At 38.3% G+C, this 15,858-nt stretch overlaps 1 protein-coding gene across 2 annotated transcripts in view; it reads right to left on the bottom strand.

The window, feature by feature from the left end:
* Positions 1-15,858, bottom strand: part of jag2b (jagged canonical Notch ligand 2b) — a 129,318-nt gene that overhangs the window by 59,646 nt on the left and 53,814 nt on the right. The window lies entirely within an intron of this gene.

The raw sequence follows: 15,858 nt of genomic DNA, 5'->3' as shown, positions 1-15,858 counted from the left end.
CAGCAGCTTTAGCAGGGAAGCCCAGACTTCCCTCTCCCCAGCCAATACTTAACCGAAAAAATGAAAGGCCGAATTATTATTATTTTATTTTATGAGTTATCATTATGGCGGCACGGTGGCTGAGTGGTTAGCACGTCTGCCTCACAGTTCTGAGATCAAGGGTTCAATCCCGGGCTTCGGCCTTCCTGTGTGGAGTTTGCATGTTCTCCCCGTGCCTGCGTGGGTTTCCTCCGGGAACTCCGGTTTCCTCCCACATCCCCAAAACATGCATGGTAGGCTGATTGAACACTCTAAATTGTCCGTAGGTATGAGTGTGTGCGTGAATGGTTGTTTGTCTCCTTGTGCCCTGCGATTGGCTGGCAACCAGTTCAGGGTGTCCCCTGCCTACTGCCCATGGATAGCTGGGATAGGCTCCAGCACCTCCGCGACCCTCGTGAGGGAAAAAAGCGGCATGGAGAATGAATGAATGAATGAATGAGTTATCATTATTTATCTATTATTATTTTATTTTATTATTTCCCGAATAATGTTTGTGGCAAACTCTGAATACGCCCTTTAGCAGCAATGCCGGCGTCGTCGTAGTATTCTGTTTGGTGGATGTCACGGCTGATGAAACCTTGATAAATGCACTTGCTTGGCAGTTTGGGACAAAATGGGTCTCACAAGTCCAGTTGCTAAGCTAAATGAGGTCTCGATGTGCGTTTTTGTGGAACTGTAGTTCACAACAACAAAAAAGTACTCCGCTCTCGCCAAAACTAGTGAAGCTCTTTACAAGGCTTACAATCTCTCGTCCTCCTTAAATAAGATTCGGTGTTTTCAACAAGTGGAATCGATCGAGAGCCAGGCGAGTGGGCAGTCTTAGCGGCAACGAAGCCGAGCGAAGTCGCTCCCAGCCGGTTTAAACGCCGACTAGCAGAGGGGGTGTCGAAGTCGCAGTAAAAACAAAGTGGTCATGCCATAAAATTATTGTACTTAAACACAGCAAATGCACGTGTATGTTTTTAAATACTACTTTATTTGTATACTGCTCGCTTGATTAAACTCCAAACTACTCAAACTTCAGAACGCACATGTAGCAGCGATGGAGAAAATTTATTTTTCTTCATTTAATATTTTTATATATTTCTTTGATACCCCAAAATACTTCCAAACAGCGGACATGTTCGCTGTCAACCAGGAGTTTTGCGTCTCGCAGTATTTTGATGTCATCATCACAAGAAGACAACGGTTCTTCTTTTAACCGAAAACCGAAATTGCAATTTTAGCTATTTTCGGTGCTGGATTTTATAAATGCAAGTTTTTTCTCATTGTTGGTTCACTGTAACACATAGTCAATTAATCAAAGTGGGATTGCAAATGGTCAACAAACTTTGGGGATGTGGAGGGCCTGCAATTTCCTTTCCCGCATAGCTTTGAGTTGTGCTCAACTATCGTCACTTTTGAAGTGAGCAAGCACTCACACACAAACATGTACACGCACTCATGCATTTTCCTCTGCCGGGGTCTGACACAATGTCAGACAGAATTAAGCAACAATAACAAATATAACCCCCGGCAGTTGCCAGATAGAGAACAATGGGCCCCGGGCCCAAGCGGGCTCAGCTACCTCGGTGTCTAAACACCGAGCCCAGCCGCCCAGTCCGCTCCACTTCCTGCTCGATAAACACAAGGAAAACAGCCGACTGCCTTTCCTGAGGACGCAGGAGGTGTGGGGGTTGTGTTAGGGAAGAGAGGCGAGCGGGAGGATGTGATGCTGGAAGAGAGGAATCTCACTGACACACTGGCGGGCTCTTACGTAGGACAAGACAGGAGGCGGATGCTGACTCAGGTCAGGAATCCACTCCGATCTCTTAAGATAGAGAATATGCCCGTGCATGCACAATATAAAACTACTTTCCAATTCAAACTTAAATGTCTTTAACACCATGGACATTTCTTAGCAAATGTAGTATATCAACAGGTGGCACTATAACCCAGAGGCAAGAAGAAAATGGGATTAGTCACAAGGAGTAATAGTGGAGTAAAATATGTCAAAGAAACAAGTGAGCATACAGTTTGCAGGCATGAAAATGGGTCAAGGGTTAAAAAGGTGAGAAGGGTGTGGAAGAAATATGTTCCGGCAGGGCTTTCCGAAACAACAAATTTTCTCCCGATTAGTCAGCCGACTATTTTTACAATTAGTGGACTAATATACATATATCTATTTATTTTTATTTATTTATTTCTTAAAATAATTGAGCGATGAAATTTTTGTTGACGCTTATTAATTCGCAAAAGTATTTTGGAACACTTAAATTCTTTATTAAAGTACAAATAAACATGTAAATAACTAATTAATCACACATGAACAATGAGGTCAAATGCTGATAGTGAGTCTGAACGATATTAGAAAAAACTATCATTGCCATTTTTGGGGAGTTTGCAATATTATATTGCGATATTAAAACGAGAAAATTTTCACCCAATAACTTGAATAGCTCAGTTCGGGATAGCTGCACTGTTGACGAAGAAAAACAGTTTGGTTGCACTGCCTAGCAGGAGGGAGAGCGAGACGCTGTGGTGCTGTATGAGTATATATAATATATATAGTATACTACTATATATAATAGTATTATAATAAGTATAATATTAATTGCAATCATTTTTTTAAAAAGGGTGTCACTTTAAAGTTATTCTTAGTGTAAAATCTGAATTCTGCAGTATTATAGTATTTACATATTATAGTATAAAATCTGAAGTATGTGGGATTAATTCCAGAAATTATTATTTATATGAAAAACGTGACGTGCTTTTATTTTTAAATGTTCACCGGAAGTACATTCGCTAAACCGCAAACAACTTTACACTCCGCAAAAAGCACTTTTCGTCATTGCTTGTGGTGTGGTGTCACCAATAGATTTTTTTTTCTTTTCATTTTTTCGTTTGAAAACGCTGTTAACCAGCGATTTTTCATGTTAGAAGTGTCACCTTTTAACAGCAAGTTTGCGTTTTGGAAAAGACTTTTGTAGCAGGCTAAAGTAAGTTGTCTTTTTTTCCCCATTAGTATCAGTGTAGCAATGCTAACGTTTACAGTGTTTAATATAGATGCTTCTCCTTATTTTGTATGTGAGAACTGTAATTCTACAGCGTGTTGTTGACCATTAAAAATCTGGACACAACAACTGAAGTCTCATATGTCATCTACACGCACGCACAAATGTATGCACACACGCACTTGGTGATAAAACGCAGCCGTGAAAATTACCACCCTCATTTTTATTTTCATATCCCGACAGGCTTAGCTAATTCAATAAAACATGTCGTTAGTTAGATGGACTTACGACAAACCAACACCCCCCCACACACAAAAAAAAAAAAAATTCTCCTCGGATCTACACAATTCACATACGTCACCCTTTTTTTTACTTCAAAACTGCGAATTTTGCCGAACAGTGAGTGATTTTCATGCCGGAGTTTATAAGTTTTCCATTATTTGTGGCATCAGTTGTATTGCTTCCATGATTTTACAAAAATTGTATACATTCCCTTAATTCATATTAAAGAAAGGGCAAGCAACAGTTAAGTTTAGTTAACATTAAAGAGAAATTTAGCATGGCACTGAGGCTTTATCAAAACTCATTTGTCTGTATGGCATAATTACAAACAACAGCACTGTACAGTAGTTTGAAGACGTCAACATTGTCAATATGACCATGACGATTCCACTCTGTACAAAACCTACAAGAAGATTTGTTTCTGGTTGACAGCATATAAAAAATATGTACAGAAGGAACAGACATTTGTTGAAGGCATCTCTTTCATCAACTCATGACATTAAGATTGAAGTCAGCTGACGAGTGATGCAATGCACAACACACCACTGCAACAGCTAAGCACCAATGCTCTGTTGGATAAGTGTTTTTCAACCTTTTTTGAGCAAAGCTACCCTTTTTTTTTAAATGAAAAAATGTAAAAAGTGAATTCTGTAGCCTATAATTAATAATACAAAATTGTATACTGGATAGGAATCAAACAAATACAAAAATACATTTTATTATCATATCTCACTAACTCAGTGCGACACCTGTGCCTCTTGTATTTACAGTAGGTATCATTGCATCCCCGGTGAAAGTTAATCCCGCTATGTCCAATTCTTCTTTACAGTCTATGGTAAATACCAACGAACTAGGCCTGCACAATATATCGTTTAAAAATCGTCATCGCAATGTGAGCATGCGCAGTAGTCCTATTGCAGGGCGTGCAATTGTTTTTTTTTGTTTTTTTTTTTTTCCCCCATAAAAGCAGCAAGTGGGCAGAGACTGGATCCCTTTTCTCAGGGATGGGTAGAGTAACCAAAAATTGTACTCAAGAGTAGCGTTATTTCAAAATAATATTACCGTATTGGCCCGAATATAAGACGGCCCTGATTATAAGACGACCCCCTCTTTTTCAAGACTGAAGTTTGAAAAAAGACTTTTTGAACACCAAATTAACTTTTATACAGAAAATAATTACAGTACATCTGAAACAAATGATGATAACAATATATTTTGATAGGAAAAGCATATTATTTTGCCTCATTCAAATCTTAATATCTGAACATTTAAATATGTAAATTAAAGTGCAATCACATTTGTAAATGAATGGTTTTTGAAATGTAAATAAACCAATCTATTGTGATAAAACAACAAAATTGCAATAACTGCATTAACCATCAAAGTGAAGTCTAACTGTAGTCATGAAACAAATCTGAATAAGGAAAAACATTGCAATAAAATAATGCAAACGGGTTAAACTTGAGAGTAGCTGAGATCTGTCATGACAGAACATCGTTTCAATGATATCTGGCGCCATCTAGCGTCATGAATGGGTATAATGTCTAGACCGCGAATATAAGACCACCCCCACTTTTTCAGTCTTATTTCAATGCAAAAAACACAGTCTTATATTCGGGCCAATACGGTACTCAAGTAAAAGTAGTCATCATCCAAAAAATGTGCTTAAATAAAAAAAGTATTTGGTGAAAAGAATACTTAAATATTAAGTAACATTGCGAGTAACTGCTTAACATGTTTGATTTTTATCAATATTATTATTTTTTAAAAGTGGTAATTTTTTTTTCTCACCACATACAGTAAAAATACTAAAAAAAAATTACGGTGCTTTAAAGACGAGTTATTGAACAGGCTGGCGTGACAGAGGAACAGCAATCTTGAATCTGGTATAATGGAGTCATGAGATTATTTTCTCATTGGTATCATCTCATTGGTGAAACTAGTGGAAGTCCTGTTGACATCTCTGACAAAAATAAAGTCATCATGCAGAAAAGAGGAAAAATGTAACGTCTCTAGTGTAGCACAAATTAGCGGAGTAATAGTAGCGTTTCCTTTCATTAATCTACTCACTAAAAAAGTACATTTTTCTCAGTTTCTCAAGTAAATGTAATGGAGTAAATGTAACGCGTTACTACCTACCTACTTCTGCCTTTTAATTACAGTAATCTTCATCATTAACAAATTAACCCCCTTAGCCTGGAATTAACTGCATTACATGTATACAATGTAGTTTTTTCCCCAATATCGTTCAGCCCTACAGTGAGCTATAGCCTCCAATTGGAGACAATCTGCAAGCAAACAGTCTTTGCTATATTTTGACAGCCACTCATACTCAGTCCTTCATCTGGGTCAGAATTTTGTCCAGTGTCCAGTTCTCCCCCCTCCCCCAAAGACCTTTCCATTGCTGTCACTGTTATACTTTCTCTAGTGGCTAGCCACAAAGCCACTGTCAATTCCACCTGACGCATTACTAAAATTGCTACCTGTTACCACCGACTGATATGGAAGAAAATTATACGACCGCTGGACACAACAAGACACTCAACAAGGGGACTTTTGCGGATTCATTTTCAAATCAAATAGGTGAACGTGGATGATTTTCCACAGCACACCAGTAGGCATGTGCCGATAACCGGTTTGAAGGTATACCGTGGTATGACAACATAATTTACGTCATACCGTCCCTAAGGTATTAGCTATTTTTTATGTACCATAACGCAGAAGGGAAAAAATCCCTCGCTTGCAGCTGCAAGGCTCAGCCATCCCCCACTGGTTGTTGCTCAGTGTCAGTGAGTGAGCTGTGCTACCTGATGGCTGGAAGAGGTGAAACTCGGGAACTTTCCCCCCCATCGAAGAAAAGAAATTGCTGGTACGGGAATAGTTCGGCTACAGAAAAGTTACAGATGGCCGCGGAATAAAGGAGGGCCAACTGACATGTAAAGCATGTTTGCGGAGGGTGGCTGCTGAGGAGGCAATAACTCCAATATGATCTCGTATTTATACAAAATTAAAGGTTAACACTATAATGAACGTTTCCCACCAGCTACGAGAGTTAACTCCAGCGTGTTTAGTGTGTCCAGCGGTGGTAAAACGTGTTTTTTTGTGTGTGTGTGTGTCTCTCTCTCTGGCAACTGTCTTTGTTGAGAAAGAGTATGTAATATAAACATAATACAAGTCATACATGCGTGCGTTTTATGGAAAATAATTGAATTATTTTTGTTCGGATGATAATGATGTTAAGCTGTGGCTATGGGTCTACCCTCACCTGCATCTATTTTTATTTAGTATATATATATATATATATATATATATATATATATATATATATTTTTTTTTTTTTTTTTTTTTTTTTTTTAACATTATACTTATGTTATAATTTGCCAATTTGCTTTGAAAAAAAATCATGCTCAATGGAAAAAAGTTGAGTCGTGTTAGAGATTGTGGTGCGAATATGATTCTTCCAATTCTAGACACACATACTGTATGGTAAAGGGGGGGGATTAACAGTGGTGCCAAAATACACTCGCATATAGTAAAACAACGTCCATTACATCATTACAGAGGTTTAATTCCAATTTAAATATACACATATCCCTTGTAATCATATATTTCTACACAAAAGGCAAGTTTATCCCCTTATGTTTTAATCTTAGTGATTTTGAGTGACAGAAAAAGAAAAATACAACATCAAACTAGTTACATTTTAGGATCTATTTTCATAGATGGCGCAGCTGTGCTTCAGTACAAAAATAGACTCACTTGATTGTCGTCTCGCTGCACCTGTTTGGGAATTTTGCAAACGCTCTGCGCCAAGTTGGGCAAACTGAAGGTGTGTCCCTCGAACACACGGCTGGCGGATTGACAATTTGGTGGGAAGCAAATCATTCTAATAATACGACTTCTGAAAGCACATTTAATATTTGTGCAAATTGTGCGCCTGATCATAATGTAGGCAAACATACACAAAAAATATAAGCAGTCTGCATACAGTGTATATCATGCATAAATGATTGAACATCATGTATCAAACCCTAGGAATCCTTGTGGAAATCAATTTGCAGTTTTTTTCTTAGAGCTAATCAAGCATATCTGTTACCTCTAAGACGATCAGTGTACTTCTGCATGATTATAAAGAATAAAAGTAGCTGCTATGATTGGCTGTGATTGGAGTCACAGTTAGGGGTGTGACAAAATATGGAAATGGTGATATGTCATGATTCTTTGTATCCTTTAAGATTATTGATATGCTCCTGCCAAGAATCAAAATATCGTTTTAAAAAGGTGTCACTGTTAAAAAAGAAACAAACAAAGAAACAAACAAGCTGCTACCAAAATCTTCCACTGGTCCACTCTCTTTTAACTCAATGGCTGCCATTGATGGCGGCGACAGGGAGGGGCAATAGAACATTCGTTAATTTGAAACCAGAGCATTCGCAGACAGTATTTCTGATTTTGGGGCATTTACAGGTCACTTCCTGTTGAGGTTGAGTCACTTCCTGTTCTGTAACCCAAGATCAACAGGAAGTGACTCAAAAATGGCTCAAAATCAACAGGAAGTGACTGAAAACAGCAGAAGACCTGAAACATTAAAACTTATTGGTTGCCATTGAACGCCATAGACGTCCCACCATTTGAAGGGATTCAAACGGATTGGACGTCTACGAGTGACAAACTCAATTCAATTCACAGCAGAAATATGTAAAAAGGATGTTTTTCTGTGTATTACTCGTACACTAAAATATTGTAGAATTAGCTCCTGATCCATTTATCGATAATTTTTATACAGTGATCCGTCGTTTTTCGCGGTTAATAGGGACCAGAACCCGCCGCGATAAGTGAAAAACCGCGAAGTAGCGCACCCCACCCCCCCAAAAAAACTTTTTTTTTTTTTTTGGTGTGTGTTCAATGCATTTATTCAGATTTAGCATGGTAAAGAAATACATTTTAGACATGTTTTTTTCCACTTATTTTCTCAAAGTATAATAAAAAAAAAAATTTATGTAAATGGCGGAAAAAACACAAGGCTGAAAAAGCAGTTTCTGCTCTTGCACCCCTCTTTAAAATAAACTGCTGTATTTTAAGCCAAAAGAACTGTTGTGTTTGATGGAACAATATGTCGATATGCTGCCAAAGCAGATTCATGGCACATTAAGCCCCCGAGCTATTTTTAATTTTTCTGTTTTACCCTGGAAACCACCGTTTACAGATGTCGCGCAACCGCTTTTGTTTCAAGTAATTATATTCATTATTCGAAATGTCGGTCATTTTTAGCTTTGAATCATTAATCAATGTCTAAAATTTCATTTAAAAATAAATTTAAAAAAAATTTTTTTTTTTTTAAATAAAAATTAAAAAAAGACTACAAAAATTACATTTAAAAAATTATTCACTCGCATATTTTAAACTTCCAAAACAATTTACGTCACAATGAAAAAAATTGGTGTCTGTACATAAATCACGAATATCTACCTTATAACTAATGCTTAATTGTATTTCTTTTTTTGTTACTGTCGCATTTTCCCCGATATGTTAGATGATAAATAATCGATCCATACAAAGGAAAAAAAAAAAAAAAAAAAAGTTTAAAATGGTAAATATATCAAAAAGAAGATCTTGACCACTCCTTGATATCTGATTTCAGCATCGCGACCCTTGTTATATTCCCACGTTTCACCCATAAAATCCCACAAAAATCCGGCTGTGACCATTCACAGCTGTGTCTTGACACTCGGAGATACATGCTACATGGAGTTTTTGGATCGAAAAGAGGTAAGTACGTGATAATATCTCGTTAAAATCATGGCATCTTTAATTATGCTCTCGCGTGCTCTCACCTCCAGTTAGGGTTTTACTGTTTTAAAAAAATGTGTTTTTTTTTTCTAAAATGTCCTCCTTTTCAAAATGTTTCTTCCCCCAGAAAATTCCGTTTTTAAGCTTTCCAATGATGTATCACACATGCATATAGGACAACTTTGAAATTGGGGGTCTCAGAGCAGAACTTCAAATCACCTGACTGTTTTCCGCCATATATATTTTAGTAGATGGTCTTTAAGCACTTCGAATGTAATAATTATGATAAGTTTTAGACATGTTATCGTCTCCCAGAATTATTTTTAAACAAGACTAAAGTAGTAAAAAAAAATCTTGGCTTTATTAAATGCTTCATTGAGTGAGTCCGCTCAAGCTGCTTACTTACATACAATGAGTTGCCACAGCAGCTGTTTAACAAGTTAAACAATGATTGACGCACGCGGCGCTTTGAAGTTTGTGTCTCTGGCAAGATCAAACAAACATCCGTCAATCATCATTAACTTTAATAAGCAACTCCAGTGCACTGCCTGACAAACAAATGGTAAATGGTAAATGGTGTTATACTTATATAGCGCTTTTCCACCTTTCAAGAGCAAGGAGAGGAAGGGAGGGAGGGAGGGAGCGTGAGACTACGCGATCGCCTCGGGAAAGTTCATCTGTATTGTTTTTTTGTTTTTTTTTAATTGGAAAAAAAATCTGCGATGGACCAGTAGCGAGGGATCCCTATTAGAGATGTCCCGATCCGATATTTGGATCGGATCGGACGCCGATATGGGCAAAAAAATGTGGCTCGGTATCGGATCGGCCGACACGGAAAAATTCTGATCCAGATTTTTTGAAAATCCGGTCCGTTTTTTCCAGCGCACCAATATACATAATCCATTCCAGTTTTTGCTTCAGTTTCCGTAAAATCCGGTCCGCATTTTACTGCACTCCTTCAACACACTACATTACCGTCTCCCAATTTACCGAGAGACTTTTTGGTAAAAATGTCAGCTGTGTGGGATCATTTCACCTTAAAGGACGACAAAGACGAAGAGGCAGAGTGCAACATATGCCACAATAAAGTCAAGCGTGGTGGTAAAGCTGTAAGAAGTTTTAATAGAACCAACGCAACTTACACTGGCAGAAACTTTTGCTATGCGTGACAAACTGGCACTCGGCAGTCCCAAAGCCCAGGGAATAACAAGAGTCATTGCCGAAGAATTAATTCTGGATGACGAGCCATTATCTCTCGTGAGTAAAGACGCACCATCCAACACTTTTATGCTGCATTCCAGAGAAGTGGGAAGTCGGATTTATCCCGCTCGGATGGTACCAGTTCCGACCTCAAAGCGTTCCAAGCAAATGTAAACAACAAAGATGGCTGATCGCGACGAGGTGTGTTTTATTTTGGCCATCCAAAGACATTTTGACCTCCAGCGAACCTGCCTTCTTATAAGCGATCAAATAGTAGAGGAAAAACAACGGCTGCGTTATTGCCCACACTGTAAACTGCCTTTTTTTAGTTACATCCTTTGCTGATCGTCAATATAAAAACATAGCACAACAAAGATAATTCACTGTATGAGAAAAAATACATGGCGTCTCAAATAAACTTGATTTACTTCATTATTGTGTTATCATTCAATACGTTTTCTTGAGCGCCATTTTGTCCAGTGACGTCAGATTGAAACAACTTGGAAGTCGGGGTAGTTATTTTTTCTCCGACTTCGCGACTTGGACCTCCCAGTTTGAGTGGCGTTCCAATGATATTTTCCTAGTCGGAGGTCGGAAAAGTCCAACATCCCACTTTTCTGGAACGCAGCATTAGAACCACGGTACAACATGCCCAGACGTCATTACATCCTTCAGCGATTCGGCCGTGGTAGATCTGAGAACAATTCACAAACATCCAAATTCCGATTATTGAAATATGTCAAGTAAAGCGGAACTAATACACAGCGCGGTCTTCGGGACGCAATGCCGTCCATCATGCTTGTCTAATAGATATCATATGTATATAGAACTAGATGCAAAATGACAGACTCGACACTGTTAGCAACACGTGCATTAAAAACTACCTGCGTTAGTAAACAGCCGCCATTTTAAAGCAGGAGACTTCCCTTGTAGGCTGTTGTAGTGAACCTTTCAAGCGAACGTAATTAACTTTTTATCTAAAATACTCCTAAATCTTGACTTGAATCTATCTTCAAAACAGTTTTAAAACTTTCACATGTTAAAAGTAGACAGAAGGGAAATTATGGAATAACGGGAGCAATTTTAACAACTTTAACAGTTGATTCGCAAAATTAAATTAATTGAATGTTTAAAGCTGCTGATACAGAATGGGGACTTGAGTATTTTATTTACCGTTTTAAAATGTTAACTTGATACTGAAATAGTCGTTTATTTAAACCTGAGAGGCTTTTTACACAATTATTGTAACTAATGCACGAAACATTAAAAGCATCTAATAGCTTGGGGGGTTTGTGGGATTTTCCTCTGACAGTTTACAATATTATTTGCACGTTTTACTGACTGACTACGCCATTTCTGTTTGTTATTTATAATGTTTTGTGTTTGTCACTGAATAAACAGGTCAGTTTCTTGTTACCAATCATTGTGTGTTATTCAAACTCACCTAATTCAGCTGGCTAGTTGTTATCAAGAGTACTAAAACCCTTTTCAACATGAGTCTGACAACTAAGTAAGGAGGCTAAATAACTTTAAACTTTAATACATGCTCAGATAGGCCGGTATCGGTATCGGCCAGTATCGGTATCGGATCGGAAGTGCAAAAGAATATCGGTATCGGATCGGAAGTGCAAAAACCTGGATTGGGACATCCCTAATCCCTATATCGCCATACTGTGAGAAATGTTATCGGGAGCCTTGTTTCGCAACTCGTATTGTATTGTGAGGTACCCAGAGGTTCCCCACCCCTAGTCAAAGTGCAAACTGTGTCTATCAAATGCAGCAGAAAATTGCCTAAATCAGTCTTGAATGCCTCCTTTCATTAATGCTGATTTACACCAGGGATGAAAATAGAGACCTTCGTGTTTTGCAAAACTAATGTGTGTAAGTAATAGAGCTGTCCCGACTAGTCGACATAGTCGACGTCATCGATGACGTAAATCCGTCGACGAGCACAACATCCCGTCGACGGTTAATGAAGGGTTAAAAAGATATATGTGTGGAAAGTTCAGAATGTTGGATGCTCTGTATGCAAGCGGGGAAAGCGGCACAAAGCCAAAAAAAAGCGCACCAGAGTGTCCAAAACATTGACTTATTTCAAAGAAATAAAGGAGGGTACACTCTTCTGTCCTGTCTCTTCAATGCCAAGCTAGGCTGCACGTTGGCCGTGAATAAACACCAAGCGCCGTCACTCAGTTTGTATTTTTTTTTTTTTTTTTGTACACCAGAGGGTGCTGTCGCCTTACTAAATAATGATGTTTCATTGACAATGGGCCTATAAGTGCTATTAGTATTGTTCTTAATGCTAATTGAAAGGTATTTCATGTTATGGTTTATTTTATGGTATAGAAAATTATATAAGGTTAAAAGGTCATAAATATATACAGTATATATAGTGATTGCACTCAAGGGAGAGATTGTCAATGATAAGTTAATAATTTAAGGTAAAGGCAATTCATATAGGCAATTAATTGATATATAAGGTTTCGAAGGAAAAAGGTGAAAAGTTTTTGTTAATTTCTAATTGTGTTGTTTTATTTGTGTGCACCGTAGCTCTTACAGTGTTGTATACCATCAGTTTAAGAGACCATCTTTCCAATCGGGATGCTACACTAGTTAATTCTATCAGCATTTGAACTCATTGTTTATTTGTGATTTATTATTGTTATTCACGTGTTTATTTGTACTTTAATAAATAATTGAAGTGTTCCAATATATTTTTTGTGAATTGATAAGCGTCAACAAAAAATTCATTGCTAAATTAGTAAAAAAAAAAAAAATTTTTTTTTTTAATTATTAGATTAGTCGACTAATCGTAAAAATAGTCGGCTGACTAATCGGGAGAAAATCAGTCGTTTGGGACAGCCCTAGTAAGTAATGATCACAATGTAGCAGAAGTGTTTAAGAACTTGTTTGCCGCATAGTGGCCAGGGGCAATTCCTTCAACTACCAGCTGACAATTGGTGGTAAGGCATAATTAGACAGGACTATGGGAAGGGTGCTTTATTGACACAATGCATTTATATAATGTAATTAAATACTATAAAATGATCATGCAAATTGGTGTTTGTTGTCAAAATGAGTATGTTAAATGAATTGCCAATATATGACAGTTTTTACTTCAACATGTACAGTATAAAAAGCGCCTGACTCATTGCAGATACAGTGGTACCTCGACACACACGATCGCTTCAACAGACCATCTTTCCGACATTCCACGTAAAATTTGTCTTGCCATTTGTTTCTACATCCAACGACGTGCTCGAAATACAACGATTTATGACAGCGCTGCAGTTTCTTGGTTGTCTTACTAGACGGCCGCTCGGCGGATTTTCTTGTGAGAAAAATCAATACGGGTTCCCAGAAAGTTAGTGCAGGTGGTGAAATAACGTAAAAGGTGACGCTTACTATCGAAATGATGATGATAATGATATAAGAATATGAGCGTGGGGTACACATCTGTGAACTGGCTCGACAATACGTCCGTAGAACTAAGCCTGTGGCAATACGCAATAATTCCATTTATCGCACGATAAATAAAAATGAAGGCAGTAATTTTTCCGCTGCGATTTAGCGCCTCACGTCCACGTGTGTGTGCGCGCGTGCAACAGATGTGCTGTTAAAAGTTCGGATTCCTTGTTACCAACTACGCAGAATGCATCTTCCTTCCGGGTCCGGCAAAAAATAGCACCGGAGCCAACCCGTTCCCATTATAACCTATTGTTCAACGTATACCGGCCGCGTCTGCTCCTGATTGACTGCGGACCATCTCCGGCGTGCTGGAGCCCGCCGAATGGTTTAGGCAACTTTCTATTTTTGCTGGAGACACATCCGTCAAAATGGGCGGATCCAGGCCTGGACTCGACAGCCCAGTGTCTTATTAACGGTTTAAACACCAGCGAACATGGACGAAGAATGTTTCATCATGGAGGTGGAAAGTCACAAAGTGATTTATGATGCAGCAGATCATTATTATAAGGACAGCCTTAAAAAGGAAGCTGCAAAGTCTCCTATTAGGTGTGTTTTTCTGGCAATGTTATCAAACACACGACGTGCTGACAACTTTTTTTTTTTTTTTTTTAATTAACACACGGCGCTAACAACAACCTGTGGCTCTCGGTAAACCGCTGTTGCGTGCGCTTCCAGATACTTACAACGAAGTCCGCCAAAACATTGCTACCGACTTGGCTGCTACGAACAACCTTGCTTTGACAACAGACAGCTGAATGGACATGATGAACATTGAGTGGCAAATTAAGAGCGCTGTGCTTCAAACTCGTCCTGTTTATGAAAGTCGATTGTCATATGCTGGTGTTGTCCAGTAATGAGCAGACGTGGCTTTTGTGGCGTTTGCTAACATTTTTAATGCGCGCACACACTAGATATCACGAAATGGCAAACTAGATGTGCTGCGTCCCATGCCATTGGCTACGTGAGCCCAGAGTGATGGGACATGTAGTCCATATACTACATCGATGAATTATAAACCGCCATTTCTAAATGGAAGTTAAGCGGGCCAAATCAATCCATACCAGTGACTATAGATAATGCTGCAAATATTGTTAATTCAGTACGTGACACAGATGGATTTGGACCACAAATAGGATGTCTTGCTCATATAGTAAACCTAGCTGCTAAGAGAGCTGTAGCAATCAACAGTGTGTCCCGCCTCACTTTACAAACACTAAAGATTGTTCTCAGCACTTTTATACAAAATGTCTTCAGATCAGTAAGAAGTAAGCACATACGTATTATGCACTGAAATGCATGTTTATATGATGGCAATTTAATTTTTGCCCGTTAGCGCATTAAATGTATTGAATCGGATCGAAAATCGTGTCCCCCGTATCGAAAATCAGACCGAACTGTGACTTAACTGTATCGTTGCATCCCTATGGAACACCATAGCAGAAGCTATGAGGGGAAAAGTTTTCATTTGCCTAAATGCTTGAGTTATTAATTTTTTTTCCCCTTGAAATTTCTTGTAAATTAAAAAAAAAAAAAATTTAATGGGGGGGGCGCAATAATATCGCATATCGCAATAATTTATGAGATACTAATTTATCGCACACTAAAATTTGTTATCGCGACAGGCCTACGTAGATCGTCTACGATCTCGACTGTCCTCCTCAGACTTCTGTTTCGCCAGTCTTTATACGTTAATGTGACAATTATTATTGAGGTGACATCGCCAAATAAGTCGGCAGCTTCGTCAGGTTTTTAATCATTTATTTCAGAACTTCTGCAACACAACACACCTGACAACAACAGAACATTAAAAGAGAAAGTAAAATCTTTACCACATCTATCTCACTGTCATGTCAGCCATGTGGTGCGTTCAGGTACAGCACGCAAAACACATCTGCCACATTACAACCGGATTCATTACATTATTACAGGAATTATTTAATGGTGTCAGCAGTATTTATTAGGGATTAACTGTAGGTTTTCGGGCTGTGGAACGAATTAGTGGAATTATAATGTATTCTTATGGGAAAATCCTGCTTAACATATGACAATTCCAACTTACAAACAAGGTCCCGGAACAAATTAACTT

This window comes from Corythoichthys intestinalis, chromosome 19, assembly GCF_030265065.1.
Source record: "Corythoichthys intestinalis isolate RoL2023-P3 chromosome 19, ASM3026506v1, whole genome shotgun sequence".
In the NCBI taxonomy this organism is placed as follows: Eukaryota; Metazoa; Chordata; class Actinopteri; order Syngnathiformes; family Syngnathidae; genus Corythoichthys; species Corythoichthys intestinalis.
This window is presented reverse-complemented; position numbering and strand designations above follow the sequence as displayed.